Below are 14,546 nucleotides of genomic sequence, written 5' to 3' on the forward strand. Positions count from 1 at the left end.
TCGATATGCTGTCCTATCCTTTAAAAAAATCTTACTGTTTATAGTCCTAACCAGAATTTAATACAATTCAACAGACATATATTAGAGATCTACTATTCACTGGGGTTACAAAGACAAAAATAAAATAATCCCTGTCCTCAAAAAGTTCATATTCTCCTAAAGGTATAAATGTAAATTCAGATAAGTAAATATAATTACATACACAATAGTGTCAGAGTTGGAGAGTCTTCATGACCTAAGTTCAAATCCCAGGTCCATGGTTTACAACTTGCTTGACGTTGACTAAATTTCTGGGCCTTAGTTTCACAGGATCATATGATTGTAGTTCTAAATCTGGAAGAGATTTTAGAAGCTTCTAGTCCTCTCATTTGAAAGATGAGGGAATTGTGTGCTAGAGAAACTGAGTGACTTACCCAAGGTCACACAAGTAGTAAGCTTCAGTGGTGAGATTTGAACCCACTGATGCCAGAGTCACTATGTTCTTTCTTCACCCGTAAAATAAAAGTTGGACCATGTGACCTCCAAGATGTCTTCCAGCTCTGGGTATGGCTCATAGTCATCCTACAAACAGGACAAATCAAAAGGTGGCACCAAATCAAACATTGAAAGATGCTAAGAAATGAGAAGGAAGAACATTCTACACATGGAAGGTGATAGAAGCAGGAATTACATCTCAGTGGGCCAGTTGTACTTGAATATGGTGTATGCAAGGTGGGGGAGGGATGATGTAAAAGAAGTCTGAAAAGATAAACTGGAGCCAGATTGGGATGGAACAGAACCCCCCACATTTTCTGAAAAGCTCTGCTTTCTTGATGTCTTTACAAGGTCAGTAGCCAGAGGGTCCAGAGACGAATATACTAGTTTTATAAGAGAGTAGTTAAGGGGATTCAACAGAAGTTATACTGCAATGCCTTATCAAAATATGATAGTGAAACCTCATGAGGTTTTGAATCTCAGTTTCATTGAATTTCAGGGCCAGAGAGATCATGGTGGGATCATAGAGCTAGAGCTAGAAGAAACTTAGAAATAATTGAATCCAACCTTTCATTTTACAGATAAGGAAACTGAGACCCAGGGTGTCCAGGAGGAGGAGGAGGAGAAGAAGAAGAAGATGATGATGACCACGACAATGATCATGATGATGATGACAGTTCAGTTAAGTACTGAATGCTGCATGGTTTCCTAGCTTTTCATCCAAAATCCATGTCTCTCAACCTCTTCATTTGCGTCTTCAGAGCTAGCTCAGGGACTGGAGCTGTTTGATGCAATCAGGGCCTCTCTCTGTGCTGGTTAATCAGATGACAATGAATTACTTGGCTCTTCAAAGAGCTGCACTGCACAAATGAAAACTAATAATAATAATTTACTAATTGCCTTCCCAAGTTGGAATAATTCTAATCATCCAAGTACAAAAGAGAGTAATTAAAAGTCTCCCAAACTACGGAGGTTGATTTTGCTCACCCCATTTACAGACAATCCCCAAGGAAGGAATCATCAGCAACGAAACCCACTAAAGACTGGAGCTCTGCCTGCTGAGCAACAGGGAGGCTGACAATCAATCAAGGAACATTTATTAAGTGCTTTCTATGTGTCAGGCAATGTGCAAAGGGCAGGGATATAAAGAAAAAGGAAAACAGTCCCTGCCCTCAAAGAGATTACATTCTAGCAGGGAAGACAATGTGTACACAAACAGGTATGTTAAAAAAGGAGCCTATGGAGTGTGGACTTACAGAGTAGATTGGAGGTAACCACACAGAGGAAGGCTGCAGACAGAAAGTAGTTCTTGAAGTGAGCCTTAAAGGAAAGCCAAGGATTCTGAGACATGATGATAAGGCAGGAGAGTATTCCAGGCAGAGGGGACAGCCAGTGCAAAGGCATGGGGACCAGAGATGGAGCATCATGTACAAATAATAACAAGTACGCTAACATAGGTGCATTACAGAGTATGTAGAGAGGAGTAATGCATTAGGAGAATGGAAGGGTGGGAATGAGCCAGATTGCAAAGAGCTTTAAATATCAAACCAAAAGTTTATATTTGGTCCTAGAGGCAATAGGAACCCATTGGAGATTATCAAATGAGGAAGGGGAATGGAAAAGTGTGATATAAGCAGATGTATACTTGAGGAAAATCATTTGGTGAATGGGAATGAGGAAAGGCTTGAGGTAGAGAGACCAATATGGAGACTATTGCAAAAGTCCTGGCAAGAGGAGATGATAGCCTAAACTAGAGTGATGATGGAGAATGAAGAGAAGTGACATACATGAAAGATTTTATGGAGGCAGAAACCACAAGATATTCCACACCTTGTGGGCTGTATGAGATGAGTTAAGATCAAGGTGTTGAGGACGACACAATGGTGGCAAATCTAGGTGACTGGTAAGATGGTGACATCCTCGACAATCATAGGGGATTCTGGAATAGAGTTGGGTTTGGGGGGCAAAGATAATGAGTTCTGTTTTGAACATGCTATGTTCGAGATGCCTAGATAGAGAGAAATGCATTTACTATTTACAATTTACTATTACACTTATTTATTACAATTTACTATTACACTTACTAAGTGTCAGGTACTATGCTAAGCAACAGAGATATGAATACAAGCAACCAAGAAGGAATTTATCTACTAATGAAGGAAAACATATAGATATAGACACAGAGAGAGAGAGAGAGAGAGATTGGTGTTCTGGAGATCTGGAAATGGGAGGAAAGGAAAGAAACAAAGTGGACAAGGAAGTAAAGTCCAAGGAGAGAACAGGTAGGAGTGGGGAGAAGCATGGTTCTGAAAATGGTGTCACTGGAGAGAGTCTACACAGAACATCAAGCTTGAAATGTCCCATGTCAAATGGTCCAAATGTCCCAAGTCCCACTCCTCTCTACATACTCCATGAAGCACCTATTTTGGTGTACTTGTTACTCTTTGTACATGATAGTCCCCATGCCTTTGCAGTGGCTGTTCCCTCTGTCTGGAATGCTTTCCCACCTTACTACCACCATCACCATAAGATGATGTAAGACTGGAGGCCAAAGGAGAGATCATTGCTAAATATATATATGATATATATGTACATATATACATACATACATACATACACATTTATGTATGTGTGTGTGTGTATATATGTATAAATTTGGGGGTTATCACCACTGGCATAATAGCTTTATCCATACTGAACTGAACTGAAGAAGTCACAAAGAAAAATAATGTAGAAAGAAAAGAGGAGGTCCAAGAAGTAATCTTTGGTGTATACTCACAGCTAAGGGATGACACATGGATGAAGATCCAGCAAGAGTCTAAGAAGAAGCAATCAGACAGGTAGAAGGAAAAGCCACAAGTTGTGAAAACCCAAAGAGATGACAATATCAAAGAAGGGGAAGTAATCAAGTATCAAGTGCTACAGAGAGGTCAAGAAGGGTAAGTATTGAGAAAATTCCATTAGATTTGGCAATTAAGAGATCACTGGTAACTTTGGAGAAAGCAATTTTAGTTGAATGATGAGGTCAGAAGCCAGACTTGGAGGGGGGTTTGTTGAGAGAGGAGAGAAATAAAAATACCTTACATAGATGACTTTTTCAAACAGTGTATCTGAGAAGGGAAGAGAAATACAGAACAACAGCTAATGAAGATGGTAGAGTCTAATGAAGGCTTTTTTTTAAAGATGGAGGATACATGGATGAGTGTGTGGACAGCAGGGAAGGAATAAGTAGATAGGGAGAAACTGATTATACCGATTATAATCTTTATATACTGAAATATATGTAATTACAAGATTATATAAGTCTTATACATATAAATATATTTTTAATTTTATTTTTATTTTTTATATTTATTCCTATTTTGATTAATATTTTATTTGTATGTTTATAAATCTTATATACTGTAAATATAATTATAAGATTATAAAGTTGGGATGATAGAAAGGGCAGTTTGTGGAGAAGATGGGAAGGCAGAGAAATGGAATCAGATTTGCATAGATTGGGGTTGTCCTTGACAAAGAGGGATACTTCTTTGTCAAAAACTGGCATGAAGAAGAAGACAATGGAGGATGTTGTCAAGGGGTAGGAGGTGAGGAGAAGTAGGAGCTCTCAGCAAATGGCCTGTTTTTTCAATAAATGATGAGGCAAGGTTCTCAGCTGAGAGGGTAGGGTAAGGCAACACCATGGAAAGATTAAGGAAAAAGAAAAGGTTCAGAAATGCTTTTGTGATGAGACAAAGAATATAATTAAGGAGGGATAGAAGAATTGTGTGGCTGCAGCAAGGGCCCATTGGAGATTAGATAATGAATTTGTAGTGGACGTTGACATAACAATTTTGTGGCTTTCCTTCAGCACCATTTAACAGCATGAATAGCAATAAAGGAACCAGAGGATAAGGGTAATGCAAAAGTAGGATTTGATCAGACATGATCAGCGGCGATAGGACAAGGATACATGAGATTTGAGAGAAGAAGGTCATGTGGAATTAAACTGGTTCATCAAAAAAGTCAAAATTTGGAAGGGAGAAAAGTATAGCTAGAGCAATGAGGGCCTGAAATGTATTTAGGAGTGAAAGAATTGAATGTAAGGGCAGCTAGGTGACATAACAGATAGAATGCTGGGGCTGGAGTCAGGAAGACTCATCTTCCTGGGTTCGAATCCAGCCTCAGACACTTACTAGCTATGTGATCCTAGGCAAGTCACTTAATACTGTTTGCCTAGTTTATTCATCTGTAAAAAGAAGGGAATGCAAACCATATCAGCATCTGCCAAAAAAAATGGGAGAATCACGAAAAGTTGGACTTGACTGAAATAACTGAATATAGGCAACTAAGTAGTCTAGTGGTTAGAGTACCAGGCCTGGGGTCTGGAAGACTCATCTTCCTGAGAGCAAATCTGACCTCAGACACTAGCTGTGTGATCCTGGTCAAGTCACTTAAGCCTGTTTTCCTTAGTTTCTCCATCTGCACAATGAACTGAAGAAGGAAATGGCAAACCACTCCAGTATCTATGTCAAGAAAACCCCAAAGGGGGTCATGAAGAGTCAGACACAACTAAAACAACTGAACAAGTTCAAAGAAAAGAGTTGTGTCATACAACTTAAGAAAAGATATAATAACTAGAGATTGTGAAATAAAGGAATTTCAGGGTTCACTAACATGGAAATAAAACATATCTAGGTGATAGCAACATTAAAGATATGACTATCCCTATATGTAGTTGATATGGAGTAGAGGTTTAGGGCAAGAAAGGAAAGTAGACTAAGAATTAGCACAATGGCAGTTAATAAATGTTTACGGATAGGTTGATTGAATTGTGAAGTATTTGGGAAAACATCACCATCTATGTTGAATTCCCCTAGTATGAAGGTAGTTGTAGTGGAGAGGAATATTGTGAGCTAGGTGTTAAATCCATTGAAAGGGGGAGCATATCTTTGATGTCCATAGATAATGTCACCAGGATCCAGGATGAGTCATCTGGTTGGATAATATGGACCTCAAAGTAGACCTTGCTTGTACAGCAACAGCAGTGGAAAGGGAATGTTGTGACAATGAGGGACAAGTTCTGATAGAAATGATAGAACAAAATGTCCTGTGGAAAGCTGTGGCCAAAATGCACTGAGGGACAAGACACGATTAAGGGGCAGACAAACACTGCCCTCCATGGAGCTGTTGCTTTGAAACAATGACCTATCACAGGAGCAAAATGACCCATCTATGAATGGAATAAGGAATAATACATCTCTCTCTCCTTTCATTCACTCTTCTCATGCAATTCCAGGACAAAGTCAAGGCTCACATCTTCTGTGAAGCATTTCCAGACTTCCTGAGGTTGAGGGCCCTCCAGAAGTGAGTGGGCTGCCCAGTTTCCCCATAAGTAGAGGCCTTCAAGCAAAAGCCTGATGACCAACCACTCATTGGGTGTGCTGTAAAGTAGTTCATTGTTCAGTAATAGCAGCAGCTGCAGCAGCATTTATATAGCCCCTTGAGGTTTACAAATATTATCTCATTTTTTTATCCTCCCAACAACCCTGGGAGGCATGTGAGATATTATCCCCATTTTACAGCTGAGGAAACTGAGGCAGACAATAGTTCAGTGATTTGTCCAGGGTCACACAGCTTCTAAGTGTCAGAGGCTGGGTTTGACTCCAGGTTTTCCTGCCTCTAGATCTATTCTCACTGCACTATCTGGCAGTAAGAAGGTAGCCTCAGAGGACTCTTGCAAATCAGATTCGGTCACTTTGTTTCTGTACGCTGTAACAGGAAGACACCAGGACAGAACTGGTCCTCTTTTTGGAACCCATTAGCTTTGTAGTCTTTGGAAAAATAATTTCCCTTCTCTGGGCCCTCAGTTTCCTCATTTGGAAAAAGAACATATTGAATTCAAAGAACTATAAGTTTCTTTCCATCTCTGAAGCTTAATTATTTTATCCCAGGTCATTTATTCATCCAACAAATGTTTACAGTGCTCCTGTCCCATGTCAGGCTTACACTGTTCTCATTCTCCTCTGAACCCTAACAATGCATTGATGTCAGGGACCTATTAAAATTTTAAATTAAATTTAAAAATTTTTTCCACATTCATTTCCCCAAATAGAATGTAACTCTTTGAAAGAAGGAGCATACCTTTCATTTTTAAATCATAGAACCATAGATCATAGAAGGGACCTTAAAGAACATTGAGTTTTACTCCTTTTGGTAGGGAAACTAAGGCCCAAAGTGGTTTAGTGACTTGCCCAAGGTCACAAAGTTGTGATACGTATTTGAAACTAGGTCCTCAGCCTTTCCATTCTTCCAGATTTGGTACTCAACAAATACTAGCTGATTACTTATGGGGCATATGGCACATAGTGATCACTCAAAAGGATCTCAAGGCACCAGTAAAGGTGGTTGACTGAACATCTTTTCAGTGGAGAAAGAAGACTGTGCCACCAGCTCAGGCACAGTCAGAGAGCAGGATGGTTATCTCCAGGGCTTTCTCCACCTTTTCAACAGCCTTCTGATAAGCTAGTCAATGATGTCCTCGATGCCCCCAGCCCTGCTCAAGGGTTCCTCCCTGGCATCCTGGTTCAGCTTGCCCTCTTATACAGGATCTTAATGTGCAAGACCTTCCCTCACCACCCTACCCCCGTCAAAATGCTCTTATCTTGTGTTCCATTCCTTTAGAGCATGACTCTTAAATTTAGAGGCACAGAGAATAAAGAATTAAAGAGATACAGAGAATGGAGCACTGGACCTGGAGTTGGGAAGACCTGAGTTTAAACCTAGCCTCAGACACTTACTAGCTGTGTAACCCTGGACAACTCAATTAACCTCTGTTTGCCTCGGTTTCCTCCCCTATAAAACGAGAATAATAACAGAACCTACTTTCCAAGGTTGTTGTGAGGATCAAGTAAAATAACACTTGTAAAGCACTTAGCACAGTGCCTGATATCTATGAAGTGTTATATAAATTCTGGTTATTATTATTACCTCCATCAAAACTCTTCTCTTGAATCCTATTATCTTGGAGAATGATTGATAAATTAAGAGGAAGCTAGGTAGCACGGTGGATGGAGTGCTAGAGTCAGGGAAGATCTGAGTTCAAATCCAGCCCCTTGCCAGCTCTGTCACTTGTCCATTCTCAACCTCAGTTTCCTCAAGTGTAAAATGGGGGTAATAATAGTGCCTACCCCCCAGTGTTGTGAGAATCGTATGAAATATGGTAAAGGACTCAGCACAGTGCCTGGCACATAGTAGGCACCATATTAATGTTGGTTATTATTTAGAGTTATAGTGTATCTATGACTTTTAATGTATCCAGTTTCCAGATTTTTACAATCCACAATTATCTTATGTTTTCCTCACAACCGGCTTTTCCCCTCAATGCAATACAAGGACAGGGACTATTTCATTTTGCGGAGGGACCAGGTCAGAAAGGGAAGGTATTTAGCCCAGGTACTGAAGGATTGCCGAGCACTGTTAGCTCTGTGTCAGTTTGGCAGTCTGGGACAAATCTATGATCACCCGCCCCTAGTTATGGCTTTGGAAGAAGGTCCAGGAGTCAGGAATAAGCAGGGCTCAGACATATCTGGGCAACTCCAGGTCAGCTCCTTCCTTTCACTCTCCCCTGGCTTCTCCAGTTAATAAATTGGGAATGATCTTTGTGGTGGCCATGCCTCACAAAAATGTTCTGTCAGCTCACAGCGCCGGAGACCCTGTTTGTCTTCTGAATGAAATAGGTCACAGAGAAAGTAAGGAGTCAGTCATACAGCTCACAAGCATTTATTTAGTGCTTATGACATGTCAGACATTGAGCTAAGTGCTAGGATATAAGGGGGGGGATGAAAAAGAAAAAAGAATCTATACCCTCGAGAACTTCGCATTCTAATGGGGGAGACAAATGTGGAAACAACTGGGTCCATATAACAGATACTGAGAATGTGGATGCTAATCTGAGAAGGGGAGGTAGTAGATGGGAGAAAGGAAAAGGGCCCCTGCCAAAAAAAAAAAATGAGGGGAGGGTCAGAGCTGAGTATTGAAGGAGGGAAAGTGAGAGAGCTGAAGAAGGAGAGTAACTTATTAAAAAAAAAAAAAACAAGAATTTGATGATCCTTGGGAAAGAAAAATAGATGTAGGAGACAGCTAAGAGGAAGAAGGGGAGGAAAGGGAGGAGAGACTGGAAACAGACCCCTTTTGTGTTTCTGTTATGCCCATAATTGGTAGAAGAGGAAGGGGGAGACAAGGACCCCATTTGTGGCAGCACCATTCCAGGACGTGCCCCAAACCACCGCCCCAGAGGAAGAAAGAAGGAATCAGTGTTGGCTAGCTCTTGTCTTAGGAGTGGGGCGAGCCAGGCTTCCAAAGGAAGATGTTTACCAGCCCCAGACCACAGAGCCTAGATGCAAGGCAGACAAGTCTGTTAAAGGGGGCTAACAATGCTGCTGGTGACAAGGCTGGTTTGTGTGCCTGTGTCTATGTTTCCCCAGCTGCTTCCAAAGGAACATATCAATTCCGAGAACGAGAGGTCAGCCCTCGCTGCATGGGCTCCAGAAGGCGTGTCCCGTAAATAAGGCTTCAAGAAAAGTCACATCATTCAATTAATTTCAGCCTGTGCCCTGGTAAGACAGAGGGGCCTGTGCTAATCAATACCAAGCATTCACACAACTAACATAAAGCACATTTCATACAAAGCCCAACATTTTTCTCCTTGTCATAGAGAATTATCTTAATTATTGTTTCAAGGAGCAGCCTTATATAGCATCATCTAGTAGTCTAAAATGCTGCTCAGAAACTCATCACTGGAATAATTTATGGTTTTTCTTTCTAACATCTTGGACTTGTTTGATATGCTTGCCATTTCTGGCTGACAGGGAGGTCGATTAAATCACATTTATATTGTAAACGTATGCATTGCTTTTTACCCAAGGCGCTGGATGAAGAGATACAGGGGCCTCCAGGGAGTGGGAAGCCAATCCACTTTCATATTGCAAATTTCTGCTGTTGGGAAGAAATGAATGGTTGCCAGGGAGAGCTGGGAATTACTTGAGGATGCAAAATGTTATTTTAGAATCCTTTTGAGAGAGGTTTCCCCCACGTACCCCCCCCACCATTTTCACATCTCATGCTGTCTGTGTTCACCCCAATCAGAATGACTGTGAGAACATGGCAAGAATGTACTTAGCTAACATCCTTTGGCCTGTCTGTCTGAAGGAGGTCCTTCCTCTTCCCAGCAGAAAGCAAGGTGCTTCTTTACTTTGGGGAAAGGACATTAGGTACATGCAAAAATTGTTGACATTTTCCAAGGCCTTAGGACTTCCTAAGAGACCCAAAAGGAGTAAGTTGGTAAAGATTCCAAGCTGTGGTTCCCTCTTTGTTTCTTTCCTTCCCTCATTCTTTCTTTTCTTCCTTCCTTCCTTTTTTCCTTTCTTTTTGCCTCAGTTCTTTTCTTTTTTCCATATTTCTTTCCTTCCATTTCCCCTTCCTTCCTTTTCTTCTTTCTTCCTTTTCTCCATATTTTCTTCCTTCCCTTTTCTTCCTTTTTTCTTCTTTCTTTCTCTCTTTCCTTCCTTTTTTTCTTCCTTCCCTTTTGCCTGATTCCCTACTTCCTTGTTCTCTTCCTTCCTGCCTGCCTTTCTTTTCTTTTTTTGGTCTTTTTTTTTAAATTAAAAGAAAATGTTAGAAATAGAGAGGGTAAAGGTCGTTACCAGGGGCTCTGGAAAAATGAGACAGCACTATCATTAACCTAACCGAACTAATTAGGAAACATTCAGGTTTTATAAATTATGCAAGACACTCAATTTATACTTTTTCAAATTCCTACCATAACATAGATAATTAGGGAACATTTACAGTAACAGTGTAACCTAATCAAGAAACCCTTTCATTAGCATGAAATCTTCCAGACGTATGCCAGGGCGCTGGTGAGCCCAGGCAAACAGAATTATTGTGACTCGGGGAGGTGCTGGGGGAAATGGGAGTGAGCCTGGCTGAGAGAGCAGAGGTGAGGATAGAAAGATGGGTCCATTCCGCATCGGTCAATGCCTTAGGGCAGACAATGGCTAGACTGGATATAAAGCAGCCAGGCACATGACTGTACAGGAAGCTTAGTGGAGATTTCTTATAGCCACACACCAGAATGGCTTGCTAATTAAATGGAGTGGTCCCTTGGGTTATTGATGAAGCCTAATTTCTTGAGGGGAAATGATGAAGATGGCTCTGAAAACCAGCATCTGTATTTGTTTTTAATTCGTTTCGTTACTCTCATATGTAACTCCTAAAGGGTGCATGGTCTCCAACTTTCCTGGCCCATCTTTGCCCCTCTGTTCCTTAAAAATGATAGATAGAGACAAGCATAGCTATTCCCAGCAGATATAATGTGAGATCTCATAGAGCTGAATGTCTTTTGCCATAATTAGTCAAATAATCCAGCTTGGGGTCAGATCATTCGCTTAGTCTCAGGGGTGACTTTCACAAAGGTTCTGTGTGCTCTTTGTCTGTTGGTGGATTTTTAAAGAGAGAAGAGGTCCATTCCAGAGCTAATCCTTTCCTGTTTCCTAATGCCTCATCTTGGCATTGAAAACCATTCTCAGCCTGACTCCAACTTACCTTTTCAGTCTTAGTCATCCTTGCTCCCCTCACTCAGTCTGTATTCTAGCCTGCTTTCCCTTCCCCAAACTGAGCCCCTATTGCACAGTCTGCCCCTCCCCATTCCTGGGATGCAATTCCTTCCCCTTTCTGCCTCTTATAATCCCTAGGTGTCTTTAAAATTCAAGGTCAAGCAAAAAGCTTTTCTTGAAACTCTACACACACACACACACACACACACACACACACACACACACACACACACACACACACACACCTATTAGTGCTTTGTACCTCCTGAAATCATCACTATCCATTTATCCATTTACAGATTACACCTACCCCAGCAGAACACATCCCATAAAGGCAGACGCTGGTCTTCATTTTGTATCTCAGTCAGCATAGTTCATCGGACACAGTAGGGCATTTAATGAATGTTTGTTGGATTAAATTGGATTGGCCACCCTGTTCTTGGACACAAAAAGCATTGGACTGAAATCTCCAATATTATCATTTATTATCTGGGTGAGGCTGGGCAAGCCTCAGTTTCTTCACTGTAAAAATCAGAAAGATAATACTTGCCCTGATTGCCTCATAATGTCATTATGAAGGTTTTTAAATGCCACCACATAGCACTCTACTCCCTGGGACTCAAGAGGAATGCAGTGGTATGGTGGCAAGATTCTAACAAATGAAGCACAGATCCAAGGAGTATTTCAGAGCTAGTCATGACGATTACCTTTGCTAGAACCATATAAAACAGGAGCATAAATTACTCCACATCTGACTCAATAGTGTGGGTGAATGCCTCTTCAATTCTGGGCAATATCCTTCCACATCATCGCCCCTGTTTCCATATTCCCTGCAGTAAGTGGCAGGCTGTATGCAGGCTGCAGGAGGAAGGCTAGAGAAAACACCATTCTTGCTATACTTTTGTATCTTAGTGGGAGATTTTTCTGAGTTGCGGTTGGGTTGCTTTTTTGTTTTTTATTTTTGGTGGGTTTGGATTTTTGTGGGATTTTTTTGAGGAGGAGGAAGAGAAAGAAGAGGAAAAGGAAGAGGAAGAGGATGAGAAGAAAAAGAAGGGAGGAAAATATGTGAAACAAATCAAGAAATTTTCCCCAAATCACAAACAAATATTTCTCGTGTTGGTGTTAAACAAGGGAAACTGATCAATTCGATGAGCTTATAGGGAAGTGACTCTGTGCTTGAGACATTTATTGAATCTTCCTGTGATAATGTGGACTTGTCTGTTGGCCCCTTCTTGGGATAATATCTACTTAAACTAGGTCCAGATGAACACACAGGTAATTCATTGAAGAGAAGTGATTAAATTTTCTATATGAATTTTGTTTTCCTTTCTTTTTCCCCACAGTGGAGACAGAAGAGAAAACATATATACAAATGAGATAACATGTAGAATGTTTTACAAACCTTAAAGGACTACAGAAATACTAGCTATCATTATCATCTGCATTATTATGAATAGGAAGAAGAAGAGGGAAGGAATGAGATTGAGAAAAGAAAAAGAGAGGAAAGAGTAACATGGAGACATTTTTTTTAATGCACAGCAGAGAACACAAGGAAGTCAAGAAAGAAACATAGACAAACAGGACATCTCTGAAAATTACATGTTAAATTTACTACATACTTAAAGGTGAAATTAATCTATTGGTAACAAAGATTCACTTTCACGTAGAATCTTCTTCTCCGGATCTACTTTATAATATATAGAAATGCATGTTTTATTTAGTAAATTAAAATTAGAATTTTAAAATGTTAGGGTTTTTTAGAAGATGAGTGAATAATTCTATATCATTGAGGATGAATAATTGTTTGAAAAGATTATGGATTAAAGAGAAAATTATTCTTTGTGCCAGATTCATAAAAGGAATTTGAGAGTTAGAAAGAGCTCAGTGGCCATCTAATTCAATTCAATATGGTTGTTGTTTTTTAACTTTAAGTAATTTTTAGCTTTTTAAAATTCAATTTTATTTTCAATTCTGAATTCTCTCTTTTTCTCCTTCCCCTCCACCGCCCATTGAGAAGGTAAAAAAAAACAAAACCCATTGCACATATGTATAGTCATGAAAGAGAAATTCCATATAACTTAACTCTCATCCAAGAAGGCATCTCCACTCTAACAATCTGTAAGCAGCCACCAGGCCTCTGCTTGAACACTTTCAGTAAGAATGAATTCATTTTACAAACCAAGAAACTGAAGTTCTGAGAAGAAAAGAGATTTGGGCAATTTCACAGAGTTGGTAAGTGGTAGAGTCAGAATTCGAACCCAGGCTTGACTCCAAACCTCTTCAGTACACCACTCAGAATGCACCGTATTCCAAACAATTTTTTCCATTCCAGTCTGTTATGGCTATTGGAAGGGGGGCCACACAGAAATTTCTACAGAAGAAGCAAACAAGTCAGTAATACTAAAATCAATGATCCTTTATGATAATCAGGGCCATTTTACCCTGGACATAGTAAGGCGCTTCACTTTAGACATGGGGTGGGTTGGGGAATAGATTATATGGATTTACCATCACCTGAAGAAGAAAGATAGAACCAGAAGCTGGAGACATGATACCTCTTTAGGAGGAGTGCCAGCCTTAACTGGGATGCTCTTGAAGCGTTGGTGTGAGGAGAAAGAAGATGGAACTTCGTGTGAATACCATTCAATGGACCAGATCAATGAAATGTTTCAACCCACATTTTCCAGGCTCTTTTCTCTCTTGCAATTCTTCTTCGTGGGATATCCAAGGTGATTTTATCTACTGAATGACTATTAATATGAAGCACATCACTCGGAGTTCAGGCACTAAGGTGGTAGGCATGCAGACTCACAGGGTTATCCCTTGAACAAAGGGAACAGCTGCCCTCTGAGGACCCAATGCTCAAAAGTGAGTTTAATTAGGAAGAATAGTTCAAAATTATATAAATATTCATTCTCTGGCCTCAACCACAGCAGGGAAGTTACTTCTTAGTCTGACCATTACTACCTCGTTTGAGATTACTAAAGAAGTTCTGGATCACCAGCTTCTCATCAAGGCATTGCCCCTCTACCCCATAGAAGAAGACCTGTCTGGAAGCCTCCCCCTCCTTTGGTTGGGAGGAGGGTTGTGTTTGTCATTGTTACCACACACGTAAAGAATGTTTGATATCGTAAACCTTCTGATGATGGGATTCTGGAATATCACTGGAGGCAATTAAGTTCTCATCAACAAGAACACATGAAAGTGGGGCAAAGTGGTAACTTGACCTCGGAAATGTTTGGTCCTTCGTTAGGCTCAAAATACGTCAGTTTTCTTTCTGCTGCAGTGAGATTAGAGCCAGAGGGATCTTTTAGACAGAAACAGGAACTTGGTGGGAGAGCCAACAGGAGTCATCTGTTACCACAATTAGGAAGCAAAGCAACTGATCTGGGTGGCAATGAAGCAGCAGCTGCTGCCAATAACTCTGAAGAGGGCACCAGTCTCCTTCTCCCCCCCCCCTTCCCTCCCTCCCTC

At 40.5% G+C, this 14,546-nt stretch overlaps 1 long non-coding RNA gene across 1 annotated transcript; it reads right to left on the reverse strand.

Annotated features, from left to right (window-relative positions):
• Positions 1-216: 216 nt before the first annotated feature.
• On the reverse strand, positions 217-14,142 carry LOC140524702 (uncharacterized). Its single transcript, XR_011973803.1, has 3 exons — positions 13,628-14,142; positions 414-561; positions 217-333 (listed from the first exon to the last, which is right to left on the reverse strand). It is a non-coding gene; the product is annotated as an uncharacterized lncRNA (long non-coding RNA).
• Between the last annotated feature and the right edge of the window lie 404 nt (positions 14,143-14,546).

This window comes from Notamacropus eugenii, chromosome 1 (genome assembly GCF_028372415.1).
Source record: "Notamacropus eugenii isolate mMacEug1 chromosome 1, mMacEug1.pri_v2, whole genome shotgun sequence".
NCBI lineage: Eukaryota > Metazoa > Chordata > Mammalia > Diprotodontia > Macropodidae > Notamacropus > Notamacropus eugenii.